Here is a 14,430-nt window from a genome sequence, read left to right as displayed (position 1 = left end):
ATGACCTCAGGGTTGTGGAAGATCACTTTCAGTACTTTTTTTTTTAAGATTTATTTATTATTTTAGAGAGAGAGAATGTGTGTGTGTGTGCGTGGGCACATGCGCTCATGGGGGTGGGGGTGGGCAGAGGGAGAGACAGAGAATCTCAAGCAGACTCCCTGCTGGGCATGGAGCCTGCCACTGGGCTCGATCTCAGGACCCTGAGATCATGACCTGAGCTGAAATCAAGAGTCAGACGCCCAACTGACTGAGCCACCCAGGCGCCCCCGCTTGCAATATTGATATGCCTCATTTCCTCATTTTTCAGAGCTACCGGTGGGAATTTTAGGAAATTTTCCCTCCCCTCCCATGCAGTAGCTCACTCTTCAACATCTAGAGTCAGGATCCTAAAAGCCCTTAGATGGGAGATTGGGGGTTAGGGGAGTAAGGAATCTAAGGCCTTATGAGAAAAAAAGAATTAGGGGTTAAAACTCTTGAGTTAAGCTATGAAGGGCTCCTGAAAAGAAGAACAAAAGAATCCAGAAAAGCTATTAACAGCATTTTTTAAATTTAAATTCAATTAGCCAACATATAGTACATCATTAGTTTTGATATAATGTTCAATAATTCATCAGTTGCGCATAACCCTGGCGCTCATCACATCACGTGCCCTCCTTAATGCCCATCACTCAGTTACCCATCCCCCCCACCTCCCTTTCCACAACCCTCAGTTTGTTTCCCGGATATTAACAGCATTTTACACACATTAAATTAAAAATGAGAGAAGGGCAATCAATTTCCATTTCCCAGAGTTGCTTACTAATAACTTCAGGATCTCTTTCTCCAGAATGTACAGGAATACGTTTGTAAATCTGATTTGTTACAGGAAAAATGATGTGAAAACAAAAAGTTGTTTTATGCTGAGCCCTTTTCCTGTTCAAATTTTTAATGCATTTCAAATTTAGCAGAGTCCGTAGTCACAACTCACAACTCAGAATGACACACAAGTGTCATCAGGCCACCTGATGTAGCCTCCAGAAAAGCACTGAGGGGGCGGGGCTGGCTCTGCACAGAGCCCAGTGCATCATAACGCTTCGCCAATTTAAATGATACAGGTACATCACCACACAGACGAATAAGTAAAGTGGTAATAACAGCTCAAAAACAGATACCCCATTTTATTTTATTTTAAAGATTTTATCTATTTATTTGACAGAGAGAGACACAGCGAGCAACAGAACACAAGCAGGGGGAGTGGGAGAGGGAGAAGCAGGCCTCCCGCAGATCAGGGAGCCCGATGCGGGGTTCGATCCCAGGCCCCTAGGATCATGACCTGTGCTAAAGGCAGACACTCAACGACTGAGCCACCCAGGTGACCCCAGATCCCCCATTTTAAAAAATCAGCACATGTTAAGAATAAAATCACAAATCCATGGGAAAGGAAATTTAATAACTGGTGTGCAGAGGGGGAAAAAAAAGATCAGAAGGATACACACTAAAATATTAATGGTACTGTATCTGGGTGATAATATTAAAAGTGAGTTTCATTTTCTCCCTCCTGAGCATCTTGATTTCCTAAACTTTTTTGAATAAACATACAATCACTTTTGTAATAGGGAAAACCCAGTAAGAGTATTTTTATATAAACAAATGCTGGAACAAGTGCTTACTCCTTAAAGCTACAGCCTGACCTCCTACCCAACATCGTAATGTTAAGTTGGATAATAGTAAAATGAAACTACAAACAACTCTAAAATATGGGGAAGAAAAAGATCAACAATCCATTTAAAAACAGGGAAGTAGGGACGCCTGGGTGGCTCAGTCATTAAGCGTCTGCCTTCGGCTCAGGTCATGGTCCCCGCATCGGGCTCCCTGCTTGGCGGGAAGCCTGCTTCTCCCTCTCCCACTCCCCCTGCTCGTGTTCCTGCTCTTGCTGTCTCTCTCTCTCTGTCAGATAAATAAATAAAATCTTAAAAAAAAAATAAAAATATAAAAAATAAAATAAAAAAATAAAAACAGGGAAGTAAATAAACAGGCAATTCACATGAGATGACACTCAAATAGCCAATAATCGAAGAAAAAAATTGCCTCTACTAAGGGAACTAAGAGCAATGCAATGGGACACTGCTATTTCATCTATTCAACTGGCAAAAAAAAAGGCTACTTAATGAAAAGTTTTGTCTTACTTGTAGGCAAATAGATATTCTCATACAATGTTGGTGGGATAATAAACTGGTACAGCCACTTTTAAGTACAATTTAGGAATGTATCTTAAAACACATAAAAGCTAGAAGCCAATTTTCCTTCTTTGTATCTACCATAAGCACCTTCCCCTACAAATACACATATGTCAACTTGTAGAAACTCATCTAGCCATTCTCCTAGAAGAAATGCACTTTTTAAAAATCACATTGTACTGCAATAAAAAGTTTTAAAAAGAAAAGAATGAATAATATAACTAATACCCATGTAATTGTCATCCAGAATTGACAAATGTAAACATTTTGTCACGTTTATTTAAAACATTTTAAACACGTTTATTTTAAACATTTTGAAACAAAAGATATAAAACAATATTAGTTTTAAAAACTGCAAATAAATTATGAATTTTACTTAGGCTTGTTAGGAGTATAGGCACAATTCTGAAACTATTTTGTGTGTATTATAGGATTGTGCAAAAGAGTAAATATATGGAAGGTTTTGGGGGACCCAGAGTTCTAACAGGAAGAATATGAATTAAAGGGAGGAATGGCAGGTTCCTGGGTCTGGAACTAAAAGGTATCACAAACTCATGATTTTTAACACATACATTACTTAGCTTTATCCAGAGAGAGGCCCAAGAAGCAATGACATCCCTAGGGCAAGAACACACCAATACCTAAATTTTGGTTTCTCAAAACCATTCCCCATTAAAACAAACAAACAACAGGAACAACAACAAAATAGGTCCTTGAAGAAATGGCTGATTCCAGGGTATCAGGGTAGCAAAAGTATAAGGTGAGCCTGGAATATCTTATTGTGAGAGAAAGAAAGAAAAGCTCAATAAATTGATGGGAATGTATCCAAAAAAAAATACAGGAGCCAGCCTAAAGGATTCCACTGGCCATAAGAGGGACCATCTGAGCATCAGTATGATCAATTACAGGAATGGTTTACAGCATATTGATTCGCAAAGATTTCATGAGTCTGTACTATCACAAGAAAGAATACAGGGAGCAGGCACAACATTACCTATGTAGTATTCTTGTTAAAACTGTTAAGCCTACATCTAATTCAAATCCAAATTAAGGCACAGTCTGCAAAAATAAAAATGGGGAAAAAAAAACTCAAAAAGCTGGACTGGACTCTAAAAATACCAATGTCATGAAAACTAAAAAAAAAAAAAAAGCTAGCGAGTGATGGGGGACTTTTCTAGAATAAAGGAGACTAGCTATGCCAACTGAATGTAAAACACAATCTTTACTGGATTCTGGATTGGGGAAAAATTAGCAGCTATAAAAGGCAGGAGAAAATGGATGTCCCAGCTCAAGCAGAGAGAGTGTATCAACTTTTCCCCTTCTTTTTGTCCTATTCAGGCCCTCAACGGATTGGATGATGCCCACCCACATTGGCAAGGGTGATCTTATCTCTATGGGAGACACCCTCACAGACATACCCAGAAATAACGTTTTATCAGCAATCTGGGCATCCCTTAGCCTAGTCAAGCTGACACATAAAATCAACCATCATAGACAGGGGAAAAAAATTCATAGAATAAGCATCTCGGGACAAATTGCTTTCCCTTAATGATGGGAAGGGTCTAGTATAATGAAAATGGCTGGTCCTCCCAAGGAATGTTTCATATTGGGGGATCAACATTGGTCTCTGCTGTTGACAGGTTGGGCACTAAACAGATCAGTTTTGGTGAGAGGAAGTCCACATTGATGAATCCATGCAAAACCTTCATCCTTGACCCTGTGGCTATTTTGTTCAGAGGGCCACTATGTAATAAGCACTGGAGTAGCTAGAGAAAGAGGTAGACTGGAATCCATAGAATGAGTCATCTGATCCACCTGATTATCGAGAGCATCCTTTTTGGTGGGGGGACTCTGCAGTATTTACATAGACACAAGTATCTCCCTACTTGTGCTTATTCTGAGTCTATTCATATCACTCATGCCCACATCACCTTGTCTAATTCCTTCCAAGTTCCTGAGCATTCACCCCAACCTTTCTTACTCTGGCCTCTGCAAGATAATTAAACTATATAGAAAAATGATTTCTTAATTCTCCTAAGATGGAACATACCTAGATGCATACAAGATAAGTTAATTCTAGATGCGTAAGAACAACAAAATAAAGGATAAGCTAATTTATTACATAAAATGGATGCCTTTAGGACATCAAGGCTAATTCTCTTGAGGAACCCCAGCTGAAAAGCCAAACCATTAGTGACTATATAATGAGTCAGAATAGATCTGTTCTTCTAGCCATGCTTTTCCCCAGCAAAGCAGGCACCCAGATGAACTGGGAGGATCCCCTTTCATGGCTTCCTTCATGTCCACTCCTGACTGGGGCTAATGCTACAAAGCCCACTGTAGGCAGCGTCAGCACATCATGTAGAACCATATGTAAACTAGAGTTGAATTTTTTCTTCCTTAATCAACTGGTCATTGGGAATACCTCAAGAGGCCATAGGTATGCTTCCAAGGATAGGTAGCAATACATCAAGAGTACAAGAGACAAAGCACAGGGAACAGTGTCTTCAAGACCTGCTAGCATCCAATCCCATGTGTACTACTTCCACTAAATTTTAGAGGGCTGTTTTGCATGCCCAACTTTATGTTTTAGTAGATCAGATAACTTTAGTTCATCAGGGCAGCTAGATCACATTGTCACTTGGTATCCCATGGTTAGGCATTCAAGCATCTATTTGGGCTTAGGGCAAGCCAGGGGTAATTTCTCAAAAGGAGACTACTTCTTTGCCACTTAGCTGAATTCAACTTCAATTTACTTCATTCAATTCAACTGCCTGGTCCATATTGGTCACAGGCCTAAAGTCATCCTTATCATGATAAAAATTAAAGCCATAGGGTTTAATTTAATCATCTAACAAGAGATTAGAAAAATGATCCAGGATCAAACAACAAAGCACTTGAATACTTAGTGATTACTTACAGGAGATCCCCTAAAGGGCTGGCAAGGTTAGTGAAAGGGGAGATAACATGAGCCTGGGTGTTTTTGAAGCAGTGGTATTCTGCTAAATGTTTAATAACCAGCTTTCCGGGAAAAAGAAATCTGATTTGAGGCATTTGCTGATTTCCATGGTGTAAATACTCCTGCCTTGGCCAATTTCAAGCTATAGTGTGACATCACTGAACATGAAGTTGAGAAGAGATTGTATAATCACCACTGAGAGGACAATGTTTCAAGTATGAGAGTGGGGTCAGTTGGTTTGAAGGTTGAAAGGTCAAATAAGATGAACATAGAAGCATCCTCTGGATTGGCAAGAGGTAAGTCATTTGGTGGCCTTGAAAGAGGAGTGTTAGCAGAGTCGTGGAGACAGAAGTCAGACTGGAGAGGTTTGAGGAATGAATGGGAGATGAGCATGTGCTGGCCGTGAGTAGAGACAAATGTATGAAGTTCAGCCGTGAAGGAGACCAGAGAAAAGGACCTGGAGCCAGATGTCCAAGGAAGTTCTAGGACGGAACTTACTAAAGTAGGTGTGTGTGCTGACGGGAAGCAGAAGAGGGAGGGGATAGCCAATGGAGTGAAGTCCTTAAAGAAAGAGAATACAGTGCACATCTTGATAGATTAATCTTAGATAGGAAGAAGGATTCTTTTTTTATTTACATGAGCATGAGTGAAGAGCTGAACTTTTCAGCAGAGTTATGTAGTTATTAGTTGGGAACACATGAAGGGCTTTGAGAAGAAGTGATGCACTAGTCTCATGGTATGGGAGAGGAAACTTACCAGGACACAGATTAAAAATACTGGCTAAATGTATTGAAATCCCTCATGTGCAGAAGGCTCTTTCATCTCCTTCGTCATGGTTTCACTGGGGTGATGGGAAAAAAGACTAGTAACAACTTTGTGGTCATTCCCACATCTTTAATGCAAACTCTATCTCTTTAATATTTTTCCTGCTTCTTTTTGCTTATTGGTTTGTTAAGAGCCATTAGGCTCTTCTTAAGTCAGTTTTATGAAACATGTATTTTGCTAGAAAGTACATTTTCTGTAGAATTCCATATAACATCTTCTCATAATTAATTTGGCTCTTCCTTATCTCTGGTTATATCTAAAGTTGTAGGTAGTGTGTGTATTTTGTATTGCTTTTTAAAATCAGGCTTGTGTTTTTCTTTATAATTTCTTTATAATTCCTACATTTTGGTTTTCATTTTTTTCTAATTTATTGATCACAGTTTTCTCTTTGAATATTCCTATTCCCCGCATTCTTTAATTGTTTTGCTAGGGTTTTGTTTTGTTTTGTCATTTCTGAGGTTAGATAATTTATTCCTATCACAACTTTTGTAATCACAAATGGTTTGAAGTTATACACTATTCTCCAAGTACACCTTTACAACTGTGTTCCATATATTTTTATAGGCAACTATCAGCATTTTTATTAATTTTAGAGTTTTTAGGTAACATATCATATTTTATTTCTTCTTCAATTTAGAGATTTAGGTCACTGCTCATTAACTCCCAAGTAGTCAAGGCTTTTTAAAGAATTTAAATTAGGAAGGGTTGATCACCTTTTGAATTTGGTTTGTCATGTAACTTTTTCTCTGGTTGAAGAATGTGCCCTATGAAGAATTTGTTCAGGTTGTCTTTTTTTTTTTTTTAATTGTAGCCAGGTTAATGATTGCTATTTATAAATGTTTCACAGATGAAATAGATGATTAAATAGTCTCTGGAGAGTACATAATTCTATTAGTTTATCTATACATTTGAGCTCATTAATTATATTATTAAAATTTCATATACCTTTACATATGACTTGGCTACTTTACTTACCTGACTCAGACAGAAAGGCATATTACAACAATGTATTATAAAGGAAAATGTTTTTAGCAACCATCTGAAGTCTGCAGTCCATTTAAAACAGAACCAGGAATGTTAGGTAGTCAGGAACAGATACAGAAAAGTCTGCCTCAACTATGGCTAGAGTTTTGCTGGGTGAGTATAACAAAGGAAGAGGGGGGAAGAGGGTTGAAGTTGTGGCAAGGGGCTGACTATAATCTTGCCCCAGGAAATCCAACCTAGAAAAGGAGGGAAACAAAGGCAGGGGGAAGAGAATGAGCAGTGAACAGTGATGGGTTCATTGGACTGGAGGTAGAGTAAGCAGACTGGAACGACGGAAATGATAAAATTCCTGGAAGACACCCAGTAACTCCCCAGTGACTTGGAGAAGGTCCAAAGTGCAATCATGGTAGCAAGCCAAAGCCATGGATATGATTATTAAAGGTGAGAGGAGCGGAGAACTAACTCCAAGTAGATTATGTACTGGAATGATGAAGCCATGAAGAATGAATGAATGTTCATAAAACAATTCTGGAAGGAAATGCATCAAAAATTAAGTGTTAAGACTGTAAGTGATTCTTTCTTTTGTTCTGCATTTCCTGAATTTCTAAATAGTTAGGTAGCACTTTTATAATTAGAGAAAGGTTATTTTTAGAAGCCCACTTAATTGAGGTGCCTGGGGGGCACAATTGGTTAGGTATCTGACTCCTGGTTTCAGTTCGGGTCATGATCTCAGGGTCTTGAGATCCAGCCCAACATTGGGCTCTGTGCTCAGCGTGGAGTCTGCTTGGGACTTCCTCTCCCTCTCCATCTGCCCCTCCCCACCACTCTCTCTCTGTCTAAATCAATCAATCAATCTTTAAAATAAAATAAAAGTCCACTTAATTTTTAAGGAATTGGAAGCTTGATTTGGTTCTTCTCTAATGTAATTGTACTCTAAGGTTAGTATGTTTCTTTTTTTTTTTTTTTTAAAGATTTTATTTATTTATTCATGAGAGACAGAGAGAGAGAGAGGCAGAGGGAGAAGCAGGCTCCCAAGGAGCAGGGAGCCCGATGTGGGACTCGATCCCAGGACCCTGGGATCATGACCTGAGCTGAAGGCAGACGCTTAACCATCTGAGCCACCCAGGCGCCCCAGGTTAGTATGTTTCTTATACACTTTGCTGCCCTCTAGTAACACTCAATAACACAGAAGAAACATTGTCTTTTATACCTGGAAGAGATACTTATAACTCTGTTGTTTTTAATAATGTATCTTCTTTTCATTTCTGCCGCAAGTAGGACAGACAGTAATGTATGAATGGTATTGAGCTAACACAAATGAGTTCTTTCAGAGAGGCTGAATTGCTATTTTTGCTTTTGTATTGGTAATATAGTTCTTAGATGCATTCATAAAGTGTCCACTATGAATGTAATATAAATATCATATCTGTACTATGACTGCAAATTACACTCTTTCACAGAGTAATAGTAGAAATGTAAATAAAATATGCGGGTGCCTGGTTGGCTCAGAGGAGCATGGGACTCTTGATCTTGGGGTGGTGAGTTCGAGCCCCATATTGGGTATAGAGATTACTTTAAAAAAAATAAATGTAAAATACAGACCTGGATAAAGTGATTTCAATTACTCCTCATTTTACATGAAATATTTTAAGAAGAGTTTACTCAAGGAGTCATCCTGGAGCTAGTAATTGTAATCATCTTGAAGGAAAATGTTCTGCCTCAATCCTAGAAATTCTTACATATTTACTGATGATAAAGATACTTAAATGGTCATTGGCACATGGGAAGAAATGAATCAAATTAAAATTTCTATCATTTTATATTTGTGCTTCTTAAATTATAGTACCCTATTGATTTCTTCATAATATTAACTGCAAGTAGTAATTAATTTTTATTTACTTGTTTATTATGTCTCCAGCACCTGACTATAGGTCTGGAAGGAGAAAGAACACATCTGTCTTGCTCATTATTGTTTCTTATTGCCTCACACAATGCCTAGAACATAGTAGATGCTCAAAAAGATTCGTTGAATAAATGGATAATAATAGAATTACCTGGTCTAAATAGCAGATGTATTTTAAAAATACTGAATAAGCCCAATATTTCCATGCAAGGAAATAAAACATTGTTTACTTTTATTATGACACTCTAAATTTGGATGAAAAGAAATTTCACTTTCTTTTGTTGAAGAAACTGTCATTTCAGAAAATGAAGGAATAGCCACTAGAGTTGAATTGCTAAAACATTCTTAAAAGTTGATTATCTCTCTACTGACAATTCTAATGTGGCAAAAAAAACTATTAACTTTTAAAAGCCTGAATCTTTTAAATCTGGATTCCATTAATAATGGTTTGATAGAAAAGATAATCTTATGAAAGTAGATCCAATGACTATATTTCAATAGAGTTTGAGACAAATAATTTAGAAATTTTCTAACATTTTTAATTGGATCGTTCATATGCTCTGGATGGAGCTACTTGTTTCTCTGTACTTGTAATAACTACAGACTTGCAAGATAAAGAGCTTTCCTCACTTTTGCTTGTGACTTAAATGCCAATGAACATATCTGTATGGATATCTTAACAATAGAGAAAAAAGAAAACTCCTCTCTAAAAAATTACAGTAAAGCTAAAGAGTTATTAAGCAGCTAAACTTAAAACACACACACACGCAATCCCTACCAAAATACCACCAGCATTTTTCACAGAGCTAGAACAAACAATTCTAAACTCTGTATGGGACCAGAAGAGACCCTCAATAGGCAAAGTAATGTTGAAAAAGAAAAGCAAAGCTGGAGGCATCACAATTCTGGACTTCAAGCTCTATTACAAAGCTGTAATCATCAAGACAGCATGGTACTAACACAAAAACAGACACATAGATCAATGGAACAGAATGGAGAACCCAGAAATGAACCCTCAACTCTATGGTCAACTAGTCTTTGACAAAGCAGGAAAGAATATCCAATGTAATAAAGAAGACAGTCTCTTCAACAAATGGTGTTGGAAAAATTGGACAGCTACATGCAGAAGAATGAAACTGGGCCACTTCCTTACACCATACACAAAAATAAATTCAAAATGGATGAAAGACCTAAATGTGAATCCATCAAAATCCTAGAGAAGAACACAGGCAGCAACCTCTTTGACCTCAGCCATAGCAAATTCTTACTGGACATGTCTCCGGAGGCAAGGGAAATAAAAGCAAAAATGAACTATTGGGACTTCATCAAGATAAAAACTTCTGCACAGCAAAGGAAACAATCAACAAAACTAAAAGGGAACCTACAGAATGGGAGAAGTTATTTGCAAATGACATAATGGATAAAGGGCTAGTATCTAAAATATATAAAGAACTTATCAAACTCAACAAAAACAAAAAAGCCAATCAAGAAATAGGCAGAAGACATGAACAGACATTTCCCCAAAGAAGACATACAAATGGTTGACAGACACATGAAAAAGTGCTCAACATCACTCATCATCAGGGAAATACAAATGAAAACCACAATGAGATACCACCTCACACCAGACAGAATGACTAAAATTAACAACTCAGGAAACAACAGATGTTGGCGAGGATGTGGAGAAAGGGGAACCCTCCTACACTGTTGGTGGGAATGCAAGCTGGTACAGCCATACTGGAAAACAGTATGGAGGTTTCTCAAAAAGTTAAAAATAGAGCTACCCTACAACCCAGCAATTGCACTACTGGGTATTTACCCCAAATATACAAACATAGTGATTCAAAGGGGGCACATGTACCCCAATGTTTACAGCAGCAATGTCCACAATAACCGAACTATGGAAAGAGCCCAGATGTCCATCAACTGATGAATGGATAGAGAAGGTATGGTATATGTGTACAATGGAATATTACTCAGCCATCAAAAAGAATGAAATGTTGCCATTTGCAACAATGTGAATGGAACTAGAGGGTATTATGCTAAGCGAAATAAGTCAGTCAAAGACAAATACCATTTGATTTCACTCATACATGGAATTTAAGAAACAAAACCGATGAATATAGGGGAAGGGAAGGAAAAATAAAATAAGATGAAATCAGAGAGGAAGGCAAACCTCTAAGAGACTCTTAACTATAGGAAACAAACTGAGGGTTGCTGGAGGGGAGGTGGGTGGGGGGATGGGGTAACTGGGTGATGGGCATTAAGGAGGGCACTTGATGGAATGAGCACTGGGTGTTATATGCAACTGATGAATCACTAAATTCTACCCCTGAAACTAATACTACACTATATGTGAACCAAGTTGAATTTAAATAAAATCTTGAAAGAAAAAAAATACCCACAATTGTATAAATTGCACAGATAAAATTAACATTACTACAAAATTAAAATAACTCTTGTTTATTTTGTTAGAATTCTTTGGTCCTAGGGTTCTTTGATTCTAGTGGAAATAAATGTGAAGTACTTTAAGCAAACCCACACAAACAATAAAACAACCTCAACAGCAACAAAATCAAAAGAAATCTACTCTAAAGATTCTGGATCTCAGGGGCCCACAGACAGGAGTACAGTCCTGCTTCAAGAAGCATTGAGAACAAGAACCAGGAAAGGCACAAGAATGCTATTTTGTCTTCTGCTATTTTGTCTTACCTTTCTTGGGAAAAAAATGTCATGCTATTTTGCCTTCTGCTTTTTAGCACATCTGCTTCATTCTTCTCTTCTGCTACACAGACTAGTTTTCTCAGCTTTTGAATTGACATGGTAATTTATGGCTTCCCTTGGGCTCTTGAGTTCATTGCAATTCTAGCCACAAGCGGGGACTCGTTGTCTTAGTTTCAAGTGCAAAATCTTGGGAGAATCTGATTGGCTCATCTTGGATCAGGAATTTATACCTACCCAGGAATTTATAACAAATGTATTGCAATCTTGTTTTGAGAATAATCAGATGTAAGCTGTAGAAAATGTAATTTGTATCAACATAGGATGAAATATTTATCACTAATTAAATAAAAAGAATGTACAGTACTATTCAGTCAACAAATATTTATTATCTATTGTGTATGAGGTGCTATTCTATGTGTTGTGAAGATGGCAGTGAACAAAACATAAAATATCTTCTCCCGTGAAGCTTACATTTTACTTTAAGTTAATGTAGAACTGCCTTCAGCACAGCAAGCTCTAAAGATATTTAAATAACTAAATGATTTTTCCAGAATAGAATTATTGAGTTATAGCTTTAGAAAGAAAAGAAAAATTCCTAGATCAGGGATTCCTAGATTATGAGATTTCACCTGCCAAATACAATTTTTAGGGCAACCCCTTCAGGTCCCCTCCCTCCTTGGGAGCTTTGTACTATCACTTTGCTATCCCTCAATAAACCTTGCTTCAAAAAAATAAAAAATAAAATTTTTAGATAAAACAAAAAATTTAGGATTCATGGCTTTTACTTTTTAGTTTGCCAAATAAGAATGCAAAAACAAACATACACACTATCATATAACATCATCATTGTTTCATAGAAGGAAAGAGATTTTAGTATCTTAACATGGAAAGAGAAAGACAATCTCAAAATAAAGGAACATTTTTTCCCCAAGAAAGGACATCTGGCTACTCTTCACAGACAGACTGTTTTTACTCTTCTCATTTGGCAGCTGACTAGGGAAAACTTTTCACAGGTTCATAGACTTGCATTTCGTAACCATTGTTCTAGACTACGGAGTCGAATACTGAGTCAGCAAAAAAACCCGAAACTGGTTTGCCTATTTTATCTGAATTTATGGGTCAATTAACCCATGCAAAGTCACAATTCGGTGGGGGAAAAAAAACAATCAGAATTATTGCCTGGAAAGATGACTTTTTAAAAAGAATTGAACTAACTTATTGATTCAAACAAAATGACTGATGGAACAGTTCTATGTAAGCTGTTTCTGTTTTCCCAGAATACTAAAGACCTTCCAAAATTAAATGGTGATGACAGACTATATGCAACAAACAAATTAGTCTGTTTAATACTCAAAGCACAGAAGCATTTTATAAAATCATCAGTTTGGATAATATACTGGCTGATAGGCAACCAAAGCAGCTATTCAGTTTCAGGAATTTAATTTCCACAAGATCTAAAACCTCTATAAAAGGACCTTTGGCTTGCTTGTGCAGCAAAATAACTTTCAAGTGTTTAACTCCGCCCTTTAATTATCTGAATAGGTAGACTGTCAAAGTTATAAATACGTTTGTTGTCTATTACTATCTTGGCTCATGTTTAAATGACAAGTGTCCTCCCTTCTATCCATATTCAGCCACCATTTTTACAGTGGAAGATTTTTTTGAAATTTTAAGCCAAGATATTAACATATTCTGCTCTGGACCTTATGTTTGTTACCTCTAACCCTAATCATATTACTGCAAATCTGTCTCTTGGCTCAGGTGTCTGGAGGCTGATCAGGCACAATTTGAATCTTCGGTGATGGGAATTGGAGTTCAATTTCACCAATGAAACACTGTTGGAATCAGAATTTAAATCAATGCTGAGCAGCCAGAATATAAGAACTTAGAGTAATGAGAACAGAATGGGAGTGAGATGTTACTAACTTTTCCTATTAACTGGAAGAAAATGTTACAGAGGATGCTCTTGGCCTACATCATCTTTCCAGTTTCCAAAAGTGGGTCCTGGATGGGCAGATCTCAAATCCAAACAAAGAAAACCAGAGAAAATAAGGCAGATGTGTATGACATAGAAATTTTTGGTGGGCTTGGGATCTTCTGCTTCAACTTGGAGCTTAATTCTTAAGTGCAATTTTGACAGGATGGTGTGGACAAAAAGGGACTCTCATATTTGCTGGTAAGAGTACAAATTAGCACAGATTCTATAAAGAGCAATTTAGAATTAGCTAAATTACAAATGCACACATTTGGATCTAGCACTTCCAATTCTGTTTCATTCTCCAGATGTGACCAATTTCCAGAGCTTTTCATTGTGGCACTGAATATTATAGTAAGATGAGAAATAACCTTAATATCAATTTTTATGGGGCTGGTTTAATAAATTACGGTACATTCCAACAATGGATCGGTATGCAGCTGGGTAGAAGGAAAGCCAACACTTTATGTACGGACACGAACCAAACTCCAATTTATGTTAAACTAAAAACATAATTTACACATGTGTAAAAAAGGTAATTCATAATTATTTGCTTTTATGTTCACAGAATATCTCAGGGGGATCATGAGAATTTTAACTGCTGCTGAACTGGAAAGCTTCTGGTGATGGGTGGGCTCTTTTCACTATACGAATGCCCTTTGTAACCTTTTGAATTTTGAGACATGAAAACGAATTCACATATACTTGCACATGTGAAGGAAAAGGCCTCAAGTCTGTTGATACGACCGGCAAGCCTGTAAGTTCAACCTCACAGTCTGGTACCCTGATTGGGCCTTGCCAGTTAAGACTGTTACCTCTGTGACGCAAGGCTGAAATGTGTCAC

At 37.3% G+C, this 14,430-nt stretch overlaps 1 long non-coding RNA gene across 3 annotated transcripts in view; it reads right to left on the bottom strand.

The window, feature by feature from the left end:
- Positions 1-14,430, bottom strand: part of LOC115943768 (uncharacterized) — a 32,415-nt gene that overhangs the window by 16,836 nt on the left and 1,149 nt on the right. Inside the window, exon 1 of one of the 3 annotated variants that reach the window (XR_004078367.2) lies at positions 11,600-14,401. The exons of the other annotated variants lie outside the window; for them this stretch is intronic. This is a non-coding gene — a long non-coding RNA (uncharacterized LOC115943768). Of the gene's footprint in view, positions 1-11,599; positions 14,402-14,430 lie in introns of those variants that run through there. 3 annotated transcript variants of the gene reach the window in all.

The sequence above is a fragment of the Leptonychotes weddellii genome, chromosome 1, assembly GCF_054177405.1.
Source record: "Leptonychotes weddellii isolate Sample4059 chromosome 1, ASM5417740v2, whole genome shotgun sequence".
NCBI classification, from domain to species: Eukaryota; Metazoa; Chordata; class Mammalia; order Carnivora; family Phocidae; genus Leptonychotes; species Leptonychotes weddellii.
This window is presented reverse-complemented; position numbering and strand designations above follow the sequence as displayed.